Raw genomic sequence first — 24,348 nt, 5'->3', positions numbered from 1 at the left:
AATGACGTCTCAAAAACTAACCAATTTATTATGGCACAGGCTTTCATGGACTACAAACTGCTTCATTAGATGCATGAAATGTTTGGTGCACACACACAGTGGGAATGGGAGGGTTTTAAACAGTAAGGGTAAATGCAAACTGGAATGAAGAATAGTACGCCATAGGCATCCTGGTTTAACAATGCCTGGATATCCGTGTTCTCAACACAATTGTATTTTATGAATAGTCGCTGGTATCAAAGTAATTAATGCAGTCTGTGCCCTCTTGAATTTAATTCCCTTTGGACTTTGCTGTTTATATAATTCCCCTATTCAACCATAACAGTATTAGTTATTTTTGGCATCGGGTGAAGAATTTTTTTTAGTTCGTTCAATGGCTGACTTAGCATTAGGGTCTCCTGTTGCAATGTTCTGTCGTTACTGTATTGACCTTTGTGGAAACTTTACCATTTCAGACATTTGTAAACCACTTTGGAAACTCCTATACCTCAAATCGCTTTGAGATAAATGACTGCAAAATATGTTTGAAAGTTATGGCTTCATATCATTACTATTGTTTAGGAGAAGATTTTTATCCTGCCTTTCCGTTATTAAAAAAATGCTCAAGGGAAATTATAATTGAACCAACATATTAATACCATAATAAACAATAAAACCTATCCATTCTTAAGGAAATCAGCCCTGAGTGCTCCCTGGAAGGACAGATCCTGAAGCTGAGGCTCCAATACTTTGGCCACCTCATGAGAAGAGAAGAATCCTTGGAAAAGACCCTGATGTTGGGAAAGATTGAGGGCACTAGGAGAAGGGGACGACAGAGGACGAGATGGTTGGACAGTGTTCTCGAAGCCACCAACATGAATTTGGAGGCAGTGGAAGACAGGAGTGCCTGGCGTGCTCTGGTCCATGGGGTCACGAAGAGTCGGACACGACTAAACAACAACAACAAACAATAAAACAAAGAAGAGACAGCAGAACGTTTAAAAATACATATGAATAGCCCTGTTGGAAGAGGCCAATGGACAATCTAGGCCAGCACTCTGTTCTCACCAAGGTAATCTAAATGTCACCTGCGAAGCTCACAAGCAGAACTTGTGTGCAAAAGCACTCTACCCACCTGCGATTCCCAATAACTGTTATTCAGAAGGATGTAGCCAGTGGAAGAAGAATATAGCCATTGTGACTAGTAGCCACTGACAGCCATTATCCTCTGTGAATAGGTCTAATCCCATTAATGCCATCCAAGTTGATACCCTTCGCTGCCTCCTATGGGAATGAATCCCACAGTTTAACTATATGGGCTGTGAAGAAGTACTTTATTTTAACTGTCCTGAGTCTTCATTCAGCTTCACCTGATGGCTATGAGTTCAAGCCTTATGAGACAGACACACACACACACACACACACAGAGAGAGAGAGAGAGAGATCCAGTTTCTTCACGACATGCATAATTCTAAATGCCTCTACCATACCCTCCAACATTTATCCAATGAAAACAGGGATGTCCTATGCTTTGGTTAAACCACAGAGCCTAGGGCTTGCTGATCAGAAGATTGTCGGTTCGAATCCCTGCAACAGGGTGAGCTCCCGTTGCTCAGTCCCAGCTCCTGCCAACCTAGCAGTTCGAAAGCACGTCAAAGTGCAAGTAGATAAATAGGTACCGCTACAGCGGGAAGGTAAACAGCATTTCCGTGTGCTGCTCTGGTTTGCCAGAAGCGGCTTTGTCATGCTGGCCACATGACCTGGAAGCTGTACGCCGACTCCCTTGGCCAATAACACGAGATGAGCGCCGCAACCCCAGAGTCGGTCACGACTGGATCTAATGGTCAGGGGTCCCTTTACCTATTCCATAATAATAATTTTTCTATTTATACCCCACACACACACACACACCTGACTGAGATGCTCCAGCCACTCTGGGTGGCTTCCAACATATATAAAAAGATATTAAAGTATTGAACTTTTTTAAAAACAAAACAAAAAACTTCCCTAGAGGGGGCTACATTTAGATGGCTCGTGGGTAAGATAACTCCATACTCTCCAATATTTCTCAGGTGAAAATAATGACATATTCAGGAAAAGTGGGACATTCCGGGATCAAATCAGAAACTGGGATGGCTTATGAAAATCTGGGACTGTCCTGGAAAATTGGGATACTTGGAAGGTCTGCTCCATCATGTTGGCTCTTGCTCACTTTTTGCCCCAAATGTTGTAATGTTTCTTCACAGGGGAATTGTTCCATCCCCTTGATCATTTGGTTGCCCTTTTCTGAAACTGATCTTAACACTGGCCAATTTCCAGTCCGTGGGTACGGAGGCCGATCTTAGAGAAAAGTTGTTAGAATATCAGCAGATCACATTTATCTTCTTTAATAACTTTTGGGAAGATGCCAACTGGACCTGGCCATTTGCCACTTTTTATTTTATCAATAAGGCCTAGAACTTCATCTCTTGTCACCACTATTCGCCTCAGCTCCTAAGGCTCCCTTCCTGCTAAAGTTAGTTTGGGCATAGGGATCGGCTAATGTCCGAGAGATTTTTTAGAAACTCAAGTTGTTGTGTCAAGCTTCAAGGGTTAAAGCTTGTTTGAAGTCTGCCTTTTTTTCCTGGTAACCTACCTTAAGAACATCAACCAGAGTTGATTTTAGAAAAGGAGCTCTATAAATCATTGTTCGGCTAATGCAATGTTATCTGAAATGCTCTATTCAAAAATGTAAGAGCTGTGCTGGATCAGACCAAAGACCTGCACAGCATCCTTTTCTCACAGTGGCCAACCAGATGCCCAGAGCAAGCCTGCCACTGAGTGCAACACCGCTTCCCTCACTTGTGATTCCCAGCAACTGGTACTGAATACCAGTGTGCTGCCTTCAACAGTGGAGGCAGATTATAGCCATCACCTCACCACCATCCCAGCCACAAAATACTCTGGTTTCTCTTCAGATCGTATAAATCTTTCGCCCTTTTACAAGAGTCCACAATGATTCCTTGCCTTCATCCATGACAATGGATATGGAATCACGGGTTGCAAATAGGCAATGTGGTCTGAGAGGAGACAGAGTAATGTTTAATGTCTGAGTAGCCACAATTTGTTCTCTTGGGGGGGGCTCTGTTTTTTAAAATACAATTTTAATACACTATTGATTATGGCAAGCTATGATTTGCCAGATGCAACTCAGCGGCTATCACTATGGAAAGCTTGCATAGTATCTTCAGTCACAAGACTTCTCTCAATCTCTCCTTTATTTCCATTAGCAATAAATTTACTTGTGACGTCCGCATAACGTCTAGCGTTTAACTGCAAGACTTTGGAACCTATGAGTCAAAGCCACTTACAAATTAAGCTAGTTACATGCTGCAGTTCACCAGCTGGAGTCTGGAAAAACACGATTTCTCTTATTAAGCTCTTTATTTGCTGCCTCCCAAAGTGAAACCATGCAAGAAACCACGAAACCCATGATTGCTCCAGTGCTTTCAGAGGAGCATAATAAAAAAGAGTCTTTAAAAAAAAATATCTCCAGGATTTCTGGAGAAAGAACATCATTGGTGTGGTGTACAGAGATGTTTTCTAGAAAATAATTTGCTGACAAACAAGTTGGATGTTTAGAAGGTTACAGTCTTCAAAGGTACATCGATTTACATACTTTAGGGCAAGGCAATATAATCTTCCCAATATGTGCAATTTATGGATACTCATTAAAAGTCACAGATCCAGGACAAAGAATTTCTGGACACCCTCAGATTCTCCAAGTTGTGGAAGACCTAAAAGCATTTATTTATTCATACCTGCCCTTCACAATAAGGTTCTAGTAGAATATCACGTGGTCGTTTTATCATGGAGTACTCCTGTGAATGAACATTAACTCTAAAATACAGTGGTACCTCTACTTACGAATTTAATGCGTTCCGAACACACATTCGTAAGTCGAAAAAAATTGTAAGTCGAATCCCATAGGAATGCATTGGGAGAAAAAATTCGTAAGTAGAAGCAACCCTATCTAAAAATTCGTAAGTAGAAAAAATCCTATCTAAACCGCATCCAAGATGGCGGACGGAGCTCTATTCATAAGTAGAAACATTCGTAAGTAGAGTTATTCGTAAGTAGAGGTACCACTGTATAGTAAAAGTTAATTGTAACTAGCAACTGCTTCAGGTATCCCATTAAACCATGGTTGTTAAGAAAGCTCTATTGGCTGAGGCTCAAATACCACACAAGACTAGATCCCAGGGACAGGCCATTTGGTCCTCAGTTCAAGCCCCAGCATCCAATTTGCATATCTTTTTGCACAATACTTTGATCCTCCATTCCCCCTTCCTGCAATTATGCAAGCTCGCTTTCATTCACCCAACTGCCTTGGTTTTGTCCTAGGGCTTTGTCAAAAAAGCTCAACAACTCTGACAAAAAAATAATAATCAACAAGCTTCACTTTTTAAAAATATGGCAACCCTATTTTCTCCCCGTTGCTTGAGCTGACCCAAATCCATAAGCAAAGCAGACTGGTGTGCAATGGTTTGAGGATAAAATGCTAGCAAGTTTTTGCTCTGCAGCAGATAGAAAAAAGATGGCAGGGTCTCCCCTTTCTCCTTAATCCAAGTCTTCTGCTTCCATTGTCTATTGAAGGAAAGTTTTGTGTTTTTCCTTTCAGTGAACCAGCCAGCACAGGGCTTGTGAAAATCTGCATGGCTCCACTGATATTGGCAGAATGAGGCTGCTTCATGCAAGAGGATGATCTCGCAGTCACTGGCATTTATGGGACTCAGAGATTGCTGAGATAAGGTTAATTAGAGCAAATTTGTTTAAGGTTCTGCTTGATCAGATTGGATTGTTCCAACCCAATTTGGGCTATATGTGGGAAGGACTATTTTTCCATTCTTCTTCCCCCTACACCTGGATCAATGAGAGATCTAAGAAAAGACAAACCAGCTGTATCCAGATCAAGTGAACAACTGATGCGCCAAAGGGGATCAGAGCTGAGAAAGAGGTATACTTTCTGCAAACTCAGATCAGAACACTGATACACGGCAATCCTGCAAAGATGTTAAATCCTTAACTTCTTAGATCAGTGAACAAAAAGTCTCCTTTGCAATCTAAAGCAAATAGGGTTCCCATTGTGAAGGTCTCTTTCGGTTTTGTTTTAAACAGATCCACATCGAGATTAGCTAGCAGAAAACATTTTAAATTCTGAAGAGCTAATCAGCCCCAACCACACTCTGTTTTCTCCATTCCTCTGGTCTCTGACCTTCCTCTCAGCTCTGCGGCATCTCTAGCTGTGTTTTGAATACAGGTGCAGTGAAGTAGGGCCCCAGGTGAGGGTGCAGGCCCTACTTTGCTGTTAGCCAGCTGTTAGTTGCCCACCATGGGTGCTGTCACTGATGGCACATTATGGCACCATCCGTCCCCCACAAAGGGTGTGGTCTAGGACAGTCACCCCTTTATGTAAAGGTAAAGGGACCCCTGACCATTAGGTCCAGTCATGACCGACTCTGGGGTTCCAGCGCTCATCTCACGTTATTGGCCGAGGGAGCCGGCATACAGCTTCCAGGTCATGTGGCCAGCATGACAAAGCCACTTCTGATGAACCAGAGCAGCACACGGAAATGCTGGAGCGGTACCTATTTATCTACTTGCACTTTGCCGTGCTTTCAAACTGCTAGGTTGGCAGGAGTTGGGACCGAGCAACAGGAGCTCACCCCATCGCGGGGATTCGAACCGCCAACCTTCTGATCGGCAAGCCCTTGTGAAAGGCTCTGTGGTTTAACCCACAGTGCCACCCGCGTCCTGTCACCCCCTTAGGAATACTTTAAATAGAGGGTATCTCCAAGTTTACATACCCTCCAAGTGTCCTGATTTTCCAGGGACAGTCCTGGAATTACAGAAGCCATCCTGGTTTCTGATTTGATCCTGGAATATCCCAGTTTTCCCTTTTCCTCCCTGCTGCATCTCAGAGAACAATTAAAAGTGATATGTGTATGTATATGTGCATTTGGCCAATGTGAGAACATGATGCCAGACTATATGAGCCTTTGACCTCATCCAGCAAAGCTCATAACTCCAAGCCTAGGAGTTAGAATTATTATTATTATTATTACCGTAATTCCACCAGTTATTTAACCCCTTGAGTTTTTAGGTGTTCGAACGCTTTTAGGTGCTCTTTCTGCATCCCATTTTAATTCTGCTTTAATCAGTTTTGCTGTTTTGTAGTATTTTCTGCATCTGACATAAGATGCAAGCTGTCTTGGGTGTCACTTTTGAGACAGAAATTATTGCATTGATATACTCAAGAAATAATATCGCATCCTTACAGTACCCATGCACCAGATAAATGTAGGCAAATAAATACAATAATGATAAACATCAAGGCCCTAACATGAGAATGTATATCCCAGATCTGGAAATCTGGAAAGACCCCAACCTCGCTCTAGTACAGGCATCCCCAAACTTCGGCCCTCCAGATGTTTTGGACTACAATTCCCATCTTCCCTGACCACTAGTCCTGTTAGCTAGGGATCATGGGAGTTGTAGGCCAAAGCATCTGGAGGGCCACAGTTTGGGGGTGCCTGCTCTAGTACTAAACACTTGAGAATCAGCTTGCATACACTGAATAAGCAAGGCTGGCAGATGTTATATAGGGTCATAGGGTTGTTAAGTAGGGTTGAATGAGGGGAGGCCATGTGTGCTGTCTTGTGCTCCTTGGAGGAAAACATGAGAAATCAATACAATAAATAAAAATTTAGCCATGTTTGGAGCAGCCTTCAAATAAAGAGGTCCAGTGTATGGTGGAATTGAGTTCATGATGATGGAGAAGGATTATGTTGACAGACCTCATCTTAAAGGTGCTTAAGTTGAAGGTGGTTTAGTAGTGGCGCATACAGAAAGACAAGCTGCAGACACAGGTGAGGAACATTTCACAATGTTGCACAGACGTCTGCTTGTTCTCTGTTTACATGTGGTTAGTCTGGGCCTTGAAAGCTTGGAGGTCATCCAGGTTGACCACCCAAGGCCTCTAGCCCATCCAGGGGTTCAGATTACAGCCCTGTCTGCTTCTCATCTCGCTTTCCACCCAGTTAATATGTTGCACCATCAGCTGGTCTCGAGTGTGGTTTAATAACCCACACCAGCATTGACTGAGACAGCAACTACCAGCTGAGACTTGTGGCACGCTTCCATTATAAGCTTGTGGACTTTATAAACCCTGATAGCACTTGCTAGTTTCTTGGCAGTCAATAAATCCACAAAGGAACCTCATGGCTTGCGAAGTACAGTGCTAAACCAGTTATTGACTCTGATGAAATTAATTAGTGTACAGTGGTACCTCGGTTTACAAACACAATTGGTTCCAGAAGTCTGTACTTAACCTGAAGCGTACTTTCCCATTGAAAGTAATGGAAAGTGGATTAATCAGTTCCAGACAGGTCCGCGGAGTACTTAAACTGAAAATACTCAAACCAAGGCGTACTTAAACCAAGGTATGATTGTAGTAAGGAAGAAAGAGAGATATAATAATAATAATAATAATAATAATAATAATAATAATAATACCTTTATTGTCACTACACCCCCTGTGTGCAGTGAAATTAAACAAGAGGCATTTTTAATTATGGGTGTGTTTAGGTCCTCAAAAGTGCTTTTGTGGTATAGATTAATTGCATTCTTCATTATCTCGCTGTTTTGCTATTTGTGGCCAATTGAAACAAGGTTGCATTCATTTTTTATTAGTTGCTGAGTGAAAATGTGCAACTTGTCCGCCAGCTACATTTTTGGCATTCACTGTTACACACAAAATATGCTACACAATTGCTATTAAATGTTACATTGGCTGTATCACCTTCTAGCTGCTGTGATGCCTTCAAGGCAGTCATTGTGACGGAATATACAGCAGCTGCCTAGCTGGCAAAATCTAGATCTTAACTATATGGAGTCAGGGAGGTGGGGAGAGAAATGTGATGGTGCCAAGAACTTGGGCTATATCAATCAAAACCTTGGCATTTGATTCAATAGCAGGGTATAGCAACTTGGAAGCCAGAATGCCTTGGACAATGGTTTTAGAAGAAATTATCACCATTGGATGCACTATCCTAGTGTTTTGATCCAAAAGGATGGCAAGGGACGTGTTTTCAAAAATGAAATCTGGGCTGTGGTTTGGGTGGAGGGTGGAGCTACCTCATTCCTCTTAGACCTAGAGGATTAAAAAACAACACAGACATTTGCGGTTTTTTATTAGACCAACTTGGAAGCATTCAAGTTACATGGAATCTTTTGATCTAATTCACACAATGGGTTTACATAAGAATCAGACCAAGCCCATCCAGCATCCTGTTTTCACAGTGGCCAACTTGATGCCCCTTGGGAAGTCTGCTAACACAACCCAAGGTCAACAGCCATCTCTTTCTGTTGTTCCCCAGCAACTCACATTCACAGAGGCACAGTATTCATAGAAGGTGAACTCTGTGGCAAATAGAAAATGTAGACCCACGCACTCCAGTTCCTGACCCCATGAATCCAGGAAGAGCCAATAATTAGGCTCGTTAGTTGTGTGGTTGTTGCATCGTTGGCCATTAAAACAAAGCTGTTTGGTCCACAAAGCTCTTTGCCACAAGATGTCAATTTGTCAGCGTGTTCACCTGTGATTCCTGCATTGCAGGAGGTTGCAATAGATGATCCTTGGAGTCCCTTCCAACTCCAGATTCTATTGTTCTAAGGCAGCTGCTGTATTTATTAGTCATTTGCATTAGATCATTGCTGGGCATTGCACACCTTCCTTTCTGTGCTGGACGAGGGCTCTGAGGCCTAAACACATATAGTCTAAGGTAGGTTTTAGTACATTAATCTGGAGCAGGGCCGTCTCAAGCACGTCGGGCGCCCTGGTGCTGTGGTGTGGAGATCGCCCCGCTCCATTTCTTGCCGTGGCTGGTGGGCGGGTGCAGCGTGCAGCATGGTTTCTGCGTGGCTCTGCCGTGCGGCGCCCCCCTACCAAGCCCTGGCGCCCCGCGACACCCAGACTACCCCTAGAGCCGGCCCTGATCTGGAGCCCAGCCTGAAAACTTACAACATTCCTGCCTCAAGAACCTGATACTGGGTATAGTCAGTGAATCCACATAAGTAGTCGGGACTTGCTTCCAGAATAATTACTCTTCTCTTCTCCTTTCCTTCAAAAACCCACCTTCTCTTAAAAGCCAACAGCTTAATTCCTCAAAACTCATCATGATCTGAAACAAATCTCAGGTACCTCTCACTTCATTGACTCACATTTGTGCCCTGGCTGTCCACACTATATTCAGACACAGTGAATTAACTGTGCATTTGCCCGCTTGCATACTCTCCCTTGCTATGGCATGGAGAAACTCTGTGGCAAGCCTGTGTTAAGAACTCTGTCAGGGCATGGTGTGCAACCCTGCTAACAAACCAGTTAAGTGTACTGTACTAACTGGCTTTTTGGTGACAAAAAGGGAGAGGGAAGGGAAGACAAAGGAGATGGGCAGCATTTGGACACAACGCTAAACCACTAAACGAGAATGAGCCTCAGCAAGTCTCAGTTGCATCCGTTCCCACCTTTGACAGTGGCACAGGCGAAAACCAAGCCTTTGGCTCATTATATCCAATACCCTTTGAAATGTGTTGTGGAGGGGGCGGGGTAATGGTTGGTTTTTGTTCTTGTTCTATTATGTATTTTGTGTTGTTGTTTTTTAATCTTGTATTTTTGTGTTGTGAACTGCCCTGAGATCTACAGATGGATACAAATTTAATAAATAAAATAATAATAGTAAACGGTGCTATTTTTCTGGAAAAAGAGGTGCTGGAACTCACCACAAACACCTCCCTTGTTCTCTTATATTGTGGTACCTTGGTTTTTGAACAGAATGCATCCCGGGAGTCCATTTGACTTCTGGAACCATTCGAAAACCAAAGCGCAGCTTCTGATTGGCTGCAGGATATCGTTTGAAAACTGGAACACTCACTTCCGGGTTTCAATCATTTGGGAGCTGATTTGTTTGGGAGCCAAGACATTCGGCTTCCAAGGTGCAACTGTAATGGCAATTGCACCCATCTGAGAGGTGCTGGAACTGAGTTCTGGTGAGTCCCAACTGAAAAAAAATCCTTGAATAATAATATTAAAGTGTTTCTGAATAAATGAAGTTATTGGTACAAGCATCACAAATTTTTTCATGATCATAATCTGAGTTGCCCAGTTCATGTCAAGCCAAAGATTGCAGCACAAAGTCTATGCATGTTGTGATGCCCTGTTTAATCTCCCTAAAATTACATTTATAGATTGTGGAAGAAACCAATTTCTTCCAGTGAACCAACTGTCATTAGAGGCTGTGGCACTCCTCCCCAGACCACGGACTTAAACAGGAAGTGAAAGAGACGTCTGCTGGGCTTTTCTGCACACCCCCTTCTTCATCTACTGCTACAAATCTAACTTTACAAATTATTTGAAATGCATAAACCATGGCTCAGAATAACCTCCTTTTTTTTTTTGCTTCCACTTACTCACAGAATTATAGCTCATAGCAGGAAGAAAGCGATGCTAATTACATTCCACCAAAGAGACATATTTCTTAACAACAATTTCCTAAGTCAGTTTACACAGAGAAAGAATAATCCCACAGTGTGCAAATGCAGTAACTTTGTTTTAGAAACCCGGCAGCATTCGATTTAGGGCACAACAGACATTTTCTGCATAATGGTAATGACCTGAGCACTCATTTGGGGAGGAGGAAAGGCACCCACAACAACATTGTGCACCTCCCAAATTTTCCCCTTTGTCAATGCACAGGTTCCCTTCCTGGAAAACAGCGTAAGAGGAGTCTGCTGAATCAGGGCATTGTTCCTCCTAGTTCAGCATCCAGTTCTCACAGTGGCCGACCAGATGCGGGTAAGAAACCCTTCAGCAGAACCTGAGCACAACAGCACTCTCCCCTCCTGTGGCTTCCAGAAACTGGTATTCAGAAACATTACCGCCTCGCCTACCATGGAGTTATAGCATAGCCATTGTGGGGCATGCCCTAGGTATCTCCCGCTTGGACTTCTGCCATGTGCTCTACATGGGGTTACCTTTCAAGGTGACCCAGAAACTACAACTAATCCACAATGTACCATAGCAGCTAGACTGCTGTCTGGGAGTGGCTGCCAAGACTACATAACACTGGTCCTGAAAGACCTTCATTAGCTCCCAGTATGTTTCCAAGTACAATTCAAAGTGTTGGTGCTGACCTTTAAAGCCCTAAACGGCCTTGGCCCAGTACAGTGGTACCTCGCTAGACGAATGCCTCACAAGACGAAAAACTCGCAAAACGAAAACGTTTTGTGATTTCAATGGAGACTTGCAAGACGAAGTTTCCTATGGCGCACTTTGCAAGACTAATTTTTTTCGTCTTGCGGGGCACTCTATGGGAAACCGCACTTCAATGCGTTCCTATGGGAGCCGCTTCGCAAAACGAATTTTTCGCTATACGAAGCGACTCACAGAACAAATTAAATTTGTCTAGCGAGGCACCACTGTATACCTGAAGGAGTGTCTCCACCCCCATCGTCCAGCCCAGACACTGAGGTCCAATTCCAAGGGCCTTCTGGCGGTTCCCTCGCTGCGAGAAGTGAGGTTACAGGGAACCAGGTAGAGGGCCTTCTCAGTAGTGGCTCCTGCCCTGTGGAACGCCCTCCCATCAGATGTCAAAGAAATAAACAACTATCTGACTTTTAGAAGACATCTGAAGGCAGCCCTGTTTAAGGAAGTTTTTAATGTTTGATGTCGTATTGTGTTTTAATTTGTTGGAAGCTGTTCAGAGTGGCTGGGGGAACTCAGTCAGATGGGGGGGGATGTAGATAATAAATTTTGAGGATGAGGCTAATGTGACTTTTCTTGGTTTCATAGCTCAGTGAGGGTTTGAACCTTGGTTTTCCCAATCCCAGTCCAACACTCAGAAATCTCCAGATTTTTATATATTCCAGTCCCATCAGCCTCATGATGGCCAATGACCAAGCAACATCTTGAGGGTAGCAGATTCCCCTTCCCTGCCTTAACTACTACACTGTAATCAATTGGAAAACAACCCTGATGTTTCCGTCATGATGATGAGTAGTCTATAAAGAAGAGGAGGAAGAGGAGGAGGAGGAGGAGGAGGAGGAGGAGGAGGAGGAGGAGGAGGAGGAGGAAGAGCCCACATCCAAAACTGTGTGAGGCTGCAACTGCTTCAAATGGCTCAATGTCTTGAGCCAACCCTCAAGTTTTATAACTTAAAAAGCCAAGTGTTTTGACTTCTGCCCGCTGATGATAGTTGAGAGCACAACCTTCCTAAGTGTGCACATGTGGGAAACCAAAGTCCAAGAACAATGAAGCCTTGTGTTACATCATACTTAGGTCTGGGGCTTCATTCTTCTTGTTTTTATTGCAACAATTTGCTGTCACAATGAGCACACACACACACACACCCTCCCCTCCCCAGAGCAAGAAGCCAACACAGACACATTGAATAAATAAAAAGAAGCTAACCATGTAATTGTATTCGAGACATGTAGGGTTTTCTAATTGCCATTGCTCTTACCGAAAGTCCTGCCTTTGAGGCAGGAGTGGGCAGGCAAGATTAGGGTGTGTTTACAAGGGCCTGCACGCAGACATACACACAGGAACCACAATTTGCATCTGGGAAGCGGTTCCATGCACTTTCTTATCATGGGGGCTAGGAAGCAGACGCTGAAAACAGAAACCGAGGCAAGCCATTGTCATGTGGCTCCTAATCAGTGCCTCGCCCACTGGTGGTTTCGCTTGTCTGCTCAGTTTGTGGGCCTCTTGGCTTGGCATAGGTAGAAATCGCTTAACCACAATTAGCAACAGGAAGAGACTGCAAGTTTGACTCTGAATTATCTGGTTTAAAAGGCTGCAGGTTTCAAAAGCAGAGTGTGTTCTGGAGAAAGGCATCCATTTCTATATTATTATTCTATATTGTTATTATTGTCGCTCTATGCTGCTGTGCACAGGCATCTTAAGTGAGACAGCCTATGAGCACACTTGTCTATGCACACTGTATAGGCTTTTACAGGAGCTGGAATCTTGGTTTTTAATCTGTGATATTTTAATGTATTTTGGTATTTGTTGGAAGCCGCCCAGAGTGGCGGGAGAAACCCAGCCAGATGGGTGGGGTATAAATAAATAAATAATAATAATGGGACCCAGGTGGCGCTGTGGTCTAAACCACAGGGCTTGCTGATCAGAAGGTTGGCGGTTCGAATCCCTGTGACGGGGTGAGCTCCCGTTGCTTGGTCCCAGCTCCTGCCAACCTAGCAGTTCGAAAGCATGTCAAAATGCAAGTAGATAAATAGGAACCGCTAGAGCGGGAAGGTAAACGGCGTTTCCATGTGCTGCTCTGGTTCGCCAGAAGCGGCTTTGTCATGCTGGCCACTTGACCTGGAAGCTGTACGCCAGCTCCCTCGGCCAATAATGCGAGATGAGCGCGCAACCCCAGAGTCGGTCACGACTGGACCTAATGGTCAGGGGTCCCTTTACCTTTAATAATAATAATAATTGGTTGTGCCGGTCAAGTCATGTTCGAGAGCTATGCCTGGGGCCCATCCCATACATCAGCTGGCATGGTGCAAAGTGAGGCATCACAGCTCCTTCCTCCTCAAGAAAATGCGTTACCAAAAAGAATAAAAATAAAATCAAAGCAAAGACATATTAGCAACTCTGGCAGAGCAAGGAAATTCTGGTGTGATGAAAGGTACAATCTGAGGTTGCTAGAGACAAGAAAAGCACCTCCTTCCAATATTGATAAATAATTACGAATGACCTCATAGCACAAGCATTGCTTGGAGAAATGTCTGTCACACGATGCAGCGTAAAGTGATACAGAACGAACATGCCAAGGGCACTTTCCAGACATAGCTGGGAGCATTTAGCCAAATGTTCCAGTGTAGCCCAGCCTCAGCCTAGGAAAAGACAACAAGCAAGGCTCACCTCAGTGTTGGAAAGCATGGACACCACCATGACGTGTTGTTGGGGTTTTATTTTCATTTTACTTTTTGAAGGGTGACAGAAGATTCTTTTTAAAAGTTTGTGAAAGTAATTGAGCAATGGGCAAAGCCTTGGGCATAAAATGGCAAGGGTGTCCGTAAAAAATACCTGCAGCAGATCCCATAAAAAGGAACCTGCAACTATAGCTAGAACTGGGCGCTGACACTGCTCGCAGGCCTGGCAACCAAAATGGCAACCCTGTACTTGGTCAAAAGGCCTGTAAATGGTCAAAAGGCCTGTAAATGGTCAAAGGCCTGGAAACGATGCCTTATGAGGAACGACTTAGGGAGCTGGGTATGTTTAGCCTGGAGAAGAGAAGGTTAAGGCAGGCATCCCCAAACTGCGGCCCTCCAGATGTTTTGGCCTACAACTCCCATGAACCCTAGCTAGCAGGACCAGGGGTCAGGGAAGATGGGAATTGTAGTCCAAAACATCTGGAGGGCCGAAGTTTGGGGATGCCTGGGTTAAGGGGTGATATGATAGCCATGTTCAAATATATGAAAGGATGTCATATGGAGGAGGGAGAAAGATTGTTTTCTGCTGCTCCAGAGAAGCGGACACGGAGCAATGGATTCAAACTTCAAGAAAGAAGATTCCATCTAAACATTAGGAAGAACTTCCTGACAGTAAGAGCTGTTCGACAGTGGAATTTGCTGCCAAGAAGTGTGGTGGAGTCTCCTTCTTTGGAGGTCTTTAAGCAGAGGCTTGACAGCCATATGTCAAGAATGATTTGATGGTGTTTCCTGCTTGGCAGGGGGTTGGACTGGATGGCCCTTGTGGTCTCTTCCAACTCTATGATTCTATGATTCTATGATTCTATGATTCTATGATTCTGCTTACGCTCTGCTCTTCCTGAGTGTGCACTTAAGGAAACCATGATGTGATGTCGCACCCTCCTCCCCAACAGCAACCAACAGTGTGGCAGAGAAATGCAGAACATGATGGCATTACTTTACATCTAATTCCAGCCTGCATCAATATCCAAAATATCACAAATACTAGTCTTTTATTTTGTTCCATTGTTATTTTTAAAAATATTTATAAACCAACGTTTTAATACATCCCAGCTGGGTGGCCAAAACAGTCTGCCGTGGTGTAAAAGCAGGTTCCTATATACAAACAGGAAAATGAAAGAGCCATTTTTGGTTGATGATTCATGACTGGTTAACAGCAGCAGCAAAAAGTCATGTGGCATTTTAGAGACTAATAGGGAAAAAATGTTGATTTGCTGCAACACAGCTTTCATGGACTAGAACCCATTCCCAGGAGAGCTACATTCTGTCTCCAGGCCCGAGATCTTCCACATGCTTTAAGGTGCTGTTTTTGTTGCAGCAGAGACCAACACAGCTTTCCGTTAGAAGGTTTCCTTCATTATGGTTTATTGAGAGATATGTAAGCATGGTTTTTGGGCTGCAATCCTAGACTTGCTTACCAAGGAGTAAGCTCCATTGAACTCGGTCAGGCTTGCTTTATAGGATTGCATTGAAAGTCCCCCAAAAATTAGCTGGGCCATGTCCAATGAATTGGATCAATGCATTATGAAAGCAGTCTCTTATTTGCTTGGACAATAAGAATTCCAGCTATGTAAAATAAATAAGGATGTCCTTTTTAAATTATTATTGTGAAATCTACTGAAATAATGTTTTCAATGCCCTGTAACCATAAGTTCCGGTGAATGTTTTAGACGCACTGTTTACCTTGTGGCCATGGGTCAGTAAGGCTGTCCCAATGAAATCATAGGTTTATTTCTGGGAGGTGTTCAGACTTCCTTTGTCTTGTGGTGAGATGCCACTGATGATGTTTCCACTCACAGATAAATTCCAAGAAGACACCCAGGAACGTATTTCCACTAGACTGCTGGAAAGACATCAGGAATGTTCTGTGTCTTCCTCCTCTTGCTGTGGTTATAATGGGTAGATGAAAACATGAAAAACAGTTGGGCAGGACAAGAAGCCTGAATTTCGCATGAGCCCCACAGCTCAGAAATATTTGCACAAGTGAATAAAATATTCTGACTTTGGGAGTCAACCTTAAATGGGCCAAGATTCACATGTCCTACTTTACAGTCCATTTGTACTTTTCCTGAGAGAGACCAAATGGGCAAATTCATCTATCCCTATAGGCAACACCGAGCCATGTGACAAGCATCTAGTTTTCTATGTGCAGAAAGGTGCTGTTTTTATTATACATATATGCACACTCATACCCACACTCTCCCACACATTCATGCATGCATGCATATATACATACATGTTGTTGTTGTTTAGTCGTTTAGTCGTGTCCGACTCTTTGTGACCCCATGGACCAGAGCATGCCAGGCCCTCCTGTCTTCCACTGCCTCCCGCAGTTTGGTCAAACTCATGTTCGTAGCTTCGAGAACACTGTCCAACCATCTTGTCCTCTGTCGTCCCCTTCTCCTTGTGCCCTCAATCTTTCCCAACATCAGGGTCTTTTCCAGGGAGTCTTCTCTTCTCATGAGGTGGCCAAAGTATTGGAGCCTCAGCTTCACGATCTGTCCTTCCAGTGAGCACTCAGGGCCGATTTCCTTAAGAATGGATAGGTTTGATCTTCTTGCAGTCCATGGGACTCTCAAGAGTCTCCTCCAGCACCATAATTAAAAAACATCTTATGGTCCAGCTCTCACTTCCATACATCACTACTGGGAAAACCATAGCTTTAACTATACGGACCTTTGTCGGCAAGGTGATGTCTCTGCTTTGTATGTATATCTCTACAAAAGCAGAGATATACATACATACATACATACATACATACATACAGGAGAGCTTTCAGTTCTGCAGCCTCCCACTTGAAGTCTTAATAAACAGAAGGAGTTTAACATGTCATGAACTATTTGTCAATACAGTTTTAAGCAGAGCCGGCCTAAGACATTTCGACACCTGAGGCAAGCCGCAAAATGGCACCCGCCTCCCTGCCAGGGTACAAGGGGTCAGGAAGACCTACATCAGGAACAAGTAGGGAGTAAATAGCTACATCTGGATCTGCTGCCCCTGTGGACCGGATGCCTGAGGCAGCTGCCTCACCTTGCCTTGCCTGTGGGCCGGCCCTGGCTTTAAGAACCAAGCAGTTTCTCAGTAGAGTGAAAGAACTGCCTGCCACAGACCCTTTCTTTCTCTAGAATGTAATTCTCACAACCTCCTATAGCTGCAATATGCCCCCGCCCCAGTTTGAGAAGCCTTTATCTTTAGAGATTGCACAACACATCATAAGATGTCCACCCGAAGGCCGTTTAAAACCACTTTCCACAATAACTGCTTCCATTGCGTATTGCTGTTGTTGCATTTTCCACGGAGAAATAAAGGTCACTTGTCTAAAATGGGCTAAACGGCACTCAGTCATCAGGCCGTACTAGGAACTTCCGTAATTCACAGACTTGTGTGTGCAATTATATATTGTGCTTTCCAGTGTACTCAGGACCTGAACACATCAGGGATGAGCCTATCTATCTCTATTGCTTCTCTATTCCTATCCACCAACTACCTCAAGCTGCCATATCAGGGTTTGGTTGGTGAGCGGAGGGGACAGCAAAGATATTTCGGGGGAGTGGGGCAGATTCACAGGCCCACCCACTGGATAGATCCAAGAATTAAATTGCTTTTAAAAAGTAATTTGTTTTTTAAGAAGAACTGGTTGTGATTTTTTCCCCCAGATACCTCACGACAACAATATCAACCTAGGTCTATCTATTTTGGTAGTCTCATGATTGTTGTCATCTTTCCTGCCTACTCCTGTCCTGATACCTGTTTTGCATGCAGAAAGTGTCAGGTTCAATCCCCAGCATCTCCAGGTAAGACTAGGATCATTCCCATAGCTGCCAAGTCTCCCGTGTTTCCCGGGAAATACCCATTTTCCCAGCTGTTCCTAGCTGAAAAAACGGATTTTTTTTTGTTTTTTCCCCGGTTTATTCTGGCGCGACGGCCATTTTGGAACTGGGCAGAGCATGCTCAGAAGCAACTTTTGATGCTGCTCTGCCCAGTTCCAAAATGGCTGCAGTGTGGCCATTTTGGAACTGGGCAAAGCAACATCAAAAGTCACTTCTGAGCATGCTCCGCCCAGTTCCAAAATGGCCACAGCGCTACTTCCGGTCTGCTATTTCCGGCCCGGTCCCTTATTTCTCTGACAGCAACTTGGCAGGTATGATCGTCCCCCATGTGAAAACCAGCTAGTCAATGTAAGCAACACTGAACTTGAAAAGTATTTTTTTCGGGCTCAAAAGCTGCTGCACCAGAGGGGCACTGGTGGAGGAGGGAATTAACCCTTTCTCCATGTGGTTTCCCTGAGTTAAATCTTCCACCCCCGCTACTAGAGCGGGGCGGAGGCACAAGTGGAAAGCCAAATTTTCCTTCTCCCAGTACCATGATGTCCCTGGCAGTGGCAAAGCTGCATACTCAAGCACCATGGGCAGAGAGCAGGTGTGGGTGTGGTTGACGTGCGTCCCAGGGGCATGGCACGCATCACGGGGGCATGGCACGTTGCCCGCAGGGGCATGGTGTGCATCCCAGGGGCGAGGCATTCCACCCACAGGGGCATGGTGTGTGTCCTGGGGGTGTGGCACCTGGCACAGTGGGGGGGGGGGTGCGCGGCACATGTCCAGGGCGGCTGTGGTGGTACCCTCCTCCCCGATGGTGCCAGGGGCAGTACGTTCCCCGCCCCCCGTTCCTCCGCCAGTGGGCCCTGGTTCAATCTGGGTTCCTTGCATCTGTTTTTCTTTTTTTTAAAAAAAATGATGTTGAGTGATCTCCCTCCGCACACAGGTGGGAAGGGGCATATCCGAACCTGAATTGGGGAGTTTCATCTGACTGCAAAATGAAAACAAGGGAATTCCAGAGAGCATCGGAACATAACATGACATATATCCTATTGTTGCCAATGCATCAACGTACTGCAGACGCCAAGTAGGTTGCGTACCACGCATTCAATGTAACCCTCAAAGGATTTTGCAGAGTTTTGTTTAGACTTCAAGAATCACTATTCCAAGCGCAGCTACTCCTCTAGAGAGTTGGACTGAGATAATAGGTGCTGTAGAGGAATAATCACATGCGGGAGAGAGCAGCCCCTGTTACCCTCCCTAAATGGCGCCCCAGACCTCTCCACGTCTCTTGGGTCTAGAAATCCAAAGCTTCCCTTTCCTCTCTGTAATGTGTGCCTTAAAGCTTAATTTCCTTCTCCGCATGTGGGGCCAGCCACAATTTGCCATTGCTCCTGCCAAACTTTCCGCCACGTGTTCAACCAATAATCTTCCTATATGTCTAACATCAAATTATATGCAGGATGTTCTTTCTCCATCTGTTGCCCATTATCGTCATAGTTAACATCTTGTAAACAACTTTTGCGCTGGTATTTTGAAGTTCAAGGAGTCCAGAAACACTCCTTTCTGGCAACATTGTCACTATCTATGCAGCGCCTGCTCTGTTTTTGGGGGACAGAGGGCGGCTGCAGGTGTGGAGGACTCCCTGGTCCTGAATGGGGTAACTCTGCCCCTGAAGGACCAGGTGTGCAGCCTGGGAGTCATTTTGGACTCACAGCTGTCCATGGAGGCGCAGGTCAATTCTGTGTCCAGAGCAGCTGTTTACCAGCTCCATCTGGTATGCAGGCTGAGACCCTACCTGCATGCGCACTGTCTCACCAGAGTGGTGCATGCTCTGGTTATCTCCCACTTGGGCTGCTGCAATGCGATCTACGTGGGGCATTCATTTGAGGAGGAGGAAAGACACCCACAACAACATTGTGTCCCACCTAGTCCAGCATCCAGTTCTCATAGTAGCCAACCAGATGCGGGTAAGAAACCCTTTGGCAAAACCTGAGCACAACATCACTCTCCCCTCCTGTGGCTTCCAGCAACTGTGTCAGGAGTCCAGGTTCCCAGCTTGATAACGCAGTAAGTGTAGGTAATTAAAAAGGAGGATTTATTGCAACAGCTAGCTCCGGATAGCTCTAATGCAGCTGTTGGCATTATCACTCAAGATGACCCTTCTGGAGACTCCTTCCGGGATCTAACAGAATATATTGAACCGTCTCCCCTTGAGTCTCTTGTTTTGCTTCCTATCTAGCAGCCCTCCCATTCGCCAACACTTCAGACTTATTGGATTAGCTCCAGCCTCTTCCTGCTCTGACAGACTGTCTCCGTGTCTGTTCATGCCTGTTTGAGCTTCCTGAGAGCTTTGGCTGTGTTCCAGCCCGCTCTCAGTTGTTCCCTTGGCAACTAGCATTCCAATCACCATTGACTGCTGTGTTCTATGCTCAGCATGTGTCAAATCTAAGTCTCTCTGATCTGCCGCAGGCTGCAAAGTTCCACTAGGAGCTGGCTCATTCCTGACAAATTGATATTCAGAAGCATTACCGCCTTGCCTACCATGGAGGTATAGCATAGCCATTGTGGTGTATGCTCTAGTTATCTCCCGCTTGGACTTCCGCAATGTGATCTACGTGGGGCTGCCTTTCAAGGTGACCCAGAAACTACAACTAATCCAGAATGTGGAAGCTAGACTGGTGACTGGGAGTGGCTGCCAAGACCTCATAACACTGGTCCTGAAAGACCTACACTGGCTCCCAGTACGTTTCCGGGCACAATTCAAAGTGTTGGTGCTGACCTTTAAAGCCCTAAACGGCCTCAGCCCAGTATACCTGAAGGAGCGTCTCCACCCCCATCCTTCAGCCTGGACACTGAGGTCCAGCTCAGAGGGTCTTCTGGCAGTTCCCTCACTGTGAGAAGTGAGGTTACAGGGAACCAGGCAGAGGGCTTTCTCAGTAGTGGCGCCTGCCCTGTGGAATGCCTTCCCATCAGATGTCAAGGAAATAAACAACTATCTGACTTTTAGAAGACATCTGAAGGCAACCCTGTTTAGGGAAGTTTTTAATGTTTGATATTTTATCACATTATTATTATTATTATTATTATTATTATTATTATTATTATTATTATTATGATGTTTGGAGCCACCCAGATAAGTTGTTGTTGTTGTTGTTGTTGTTGTTGTTGTTGTTGTTGTTGTTGTTGTTCTAGATTGTGGCACCATATTACAATTTCAATGAGGGTTATTTGGGGGGTGAATTAGAATTTCCATACAAAATTTTATGGGCTGGATCCAGATTTAGTCATGATTAAAGCCATGGTTTTGTTAATCCTATTTTGTAAAGTGGTTTGTTTGTTTGTTTTTTCTGCACTAGTATACCATAAATGTTTAAAGCTTTTTCCTGTGTTTTGTCTCTTTTGTCACACTATAGCATGACCAGAGCTGGCACACCCATGAGACAAGGTGAGTCAGCAACCTCAGGTGGCAGGATCCACAGGGGGCAGCAGATTGGGCATCCAAGAAATATATTACCTGCCACTGCTGCCGGGACCAATTATGTAGGTGACCAACTGAGGAACCAGGTTTGGGAGGGTTACGTACAACTATCATTTCAATTCTCCATTCAGTGGAGTTTATACACTTCTTCTTCACTTGTAAAGTTGACAGCATCAGCCTCCCTGATCAGCATTTTGTTGGTTGTTGTTATTTGCAGGAAATTTTACAATATTTTATAAAGCAGGGATGAATCATGCATTTGTAAATTGAGCATCATCATCATCAACTAGGCTGCATAGTACAAAAGCAATTTAAAAATGAGCCATCTAATCAAAAGTTGAACAAATGCAACTAAAGTCACTTCTCATTCAGATGCTAACAATGCATATTTAGCCCTTTTCCATTTTAAACCTTCACTAATACTCTAATACTAATTTTTCATTTCTATGTGAATTAGATCCGTTCTGCTTAACAGGCTTAGGGGTGGGGAGTGGCTTGGGAAGAGACCTGAGGGCCAGGGAGTAAGGCTTGGAGGGCCACATTTTGGCCCCCAAGCCTGAGGCTCCCCACCCTTGTCCACGGTGGACTGCATTATATGCCCCTGAAGAATTTCATCTTTAACATTTGCTGGTCGATAAAGAAATTTTAAACCTCATCTCAAGAAGGTAGTCAAAACCAAATGCTATAGCTGACAATTCTGACTCGGCAATTTGATAGACTGAGACTTGTTTCTGCAACAGGGATCCTTGGCTCTGCTTCTTTCCCAGCATGCCTTGCAGGCCTCGTTCTCTCTGTCCTGTTCTATGTGCAGTTACAGGAGACCAGAGAACGGTCTGTTCTCTTCTGTCCTCCTTAAAGTGAAAGTGAGAACATGTAATTCAATTGATAAACATGTTTCTTATTCCAGGCTTCTTATTATTATTATTATTATTATTATTATTATTATTATTAGATGGACCATTTGAGTGAGAGGATTTTAAAGGCTGCTTCTCTTTCTCATCCACCCACCCCCCTAAAAATAAAATCTCCATCACCTCCCCACTGCCAGCAAGATAGATTGCCAGCAATAGTGAAGATACATTTGGGTTCTTTTTTTGCTTTTCACGTAAACTTCTATTTACTCCACACAGCCTGCTTTGCTTTGGAAAGCTGTGACCACAGAGACCTTATTTACATGCTGGCTGCCAAGTGGCATTTGAAACCCAAGTTTTATTTTTCGTTTCGAACTGGACTTTGTTTTCGTTGCTTTCCTAGAAACTCAGTGACCACGTGTCTTTCGAATCCACCACCGACATCTTCTCACCCCTGATTTTGAAGAAACTGGTTCTTCTACCCAAACACATGTTCCCAAGCCCCGACCCCCCTTCTTATTTTATCTTGTTTATGTCTGCCTAAACAAGGTAACCTCAATAAGGGGGTGGGAGAACGGTTGCAAAAGCAGGGCTGTCAATAAGAGCCCTCTGGTGGCTAGCTAGTCACTCTGCAGCTTCAAAATAAGGTACCAGTGAAATAAATGTCAAGAGGTCATGAAGGATCTTCGGACTGCATGACACCTTAACCTAAAGCCTGTCGGTTGCATTGTAAATGGCACCGATGCACTTCAGTAGTTTGCCACCATTGTGCCTTATGCCATTACTTTTTCCTCACTCGTCACCAGAGGTGGGTGGACAAATTCAATTAAACGCAAAACAAAACGCAGTCACAGCATGAAATTCACACGTCTCTGAATTTTGCAATGCAGTTCGCCAGCCAAATAATGTGTACAGGAATGGAATAAACTGGGGTAAAGTGTATATAGGAATGCATTGATGCAAAAAAAAGCATGATATTCAAATATTTCGGTTTGCAAAAAAAAATGTGTTTATTGCAGAGGCTGCATGCAAAAATGTGTAAAATTCAATGTATTCACATTCTTCTTCTTCTTCTTCTTCTTCTTCTTCTTCTTCTTCTTCTTCTTCTTCTTCTTCTTCTTCTTCTTCTTCACATTTCATGTGTGTTGAGTGAAAATGGTCCCTAAAAATACTTGGGAGATTTTTTATATACAGTGGTACCTCTACTTACGAATTTAATGCGTTCCGAACGCACATTCGTAAGTTGAAAAAAATTGTAAGCCGAATCCCATAGGAATGCATTGGGAGAAAAAATTCGTAAGTCAAAACAACCCTATCTAAAAATTCCTAAGTAGAAAAAATCCTATCTAAACCGCATCCAAGATGGCGGACGGAGCTCCATTCGTAAGTAGAAGCATTCATAAGTAGAGTTATTCGTAAGTAGAGGTACCACTGTATATTTGGGAGTGGGGATTGGTTTTTGAGATCAAATAAGCCCACAATGTTATTGGTTACAGATGTGGAGTTTGGCCATAGGCGTTGTGGTAAGCAACAGCGCATGTCCGTCCCACCCATCCACTGGGAATGTTTCTAAGGGCGGAGACAGCAGGGGAGAGGGCACCCTATGACCTACGTCAAATTGGGACACCCCCAAAGCTGTGCGCGTTCGAGGAGTGGCATGGCCCTAGCCCCCGCCTGGGCATCAAATAGAAGCCACTCCTCCCAGAGCCTTTTAAGAGGATACCCTTACCTGTGGAAGAACAGGTGGAGGCTACAACCTCCCCTTCAACCTAGACTTACCCAATGCCTATCCGCCTTACAAAGTTGTGACAATTGCTATGAGGCAGGCAAAAACCTAAATGGTGGTACTAGTTAGCCAAGTGGGGGAAATTCCTGCCCTGCCCCTGAAAATTAGGCTATTGACATTGTCCATAGCAAGATTGTACCATCTGTGAAAAACCCTAATCTGAGGGAGGGGGGGTGGGAGAACCAGCACAGCGAGAGAAAGGCCGAAAGGCCCCCCCCAGGCCAAGCATTTAAACTTCTCCTGGATGTGGTGCCAAGGGCCGCAATTGGTCGGATGGTTCTGCGCCCAGTGGAAGTACTGTTGCCATTGGCCCATTTGGCAGTAGGAAGACAATCTGGCCTGTGATAGGCTGGTTTACCAGGGAAGCCCAGGGCCCTCCCACAAAGCTGCCCGTCTTAT

The sequence above is a fragment of the Zootoca vivipara genome, chromosome Z1 (assembly GCF_965207765.1).
Source record: "Zootoca vivipara chromosome Z1, rZooViv2.hap1.1, whole genome shotgun sequence".
NCBI lineage: Eukaryota > Metazoa > Chordata > Lepidosauria > Squamata > Lacertidae > Zootoca > Zootoca vivipara.
This window is presented reverse-complemented; position numbering follows the sequence as displayed.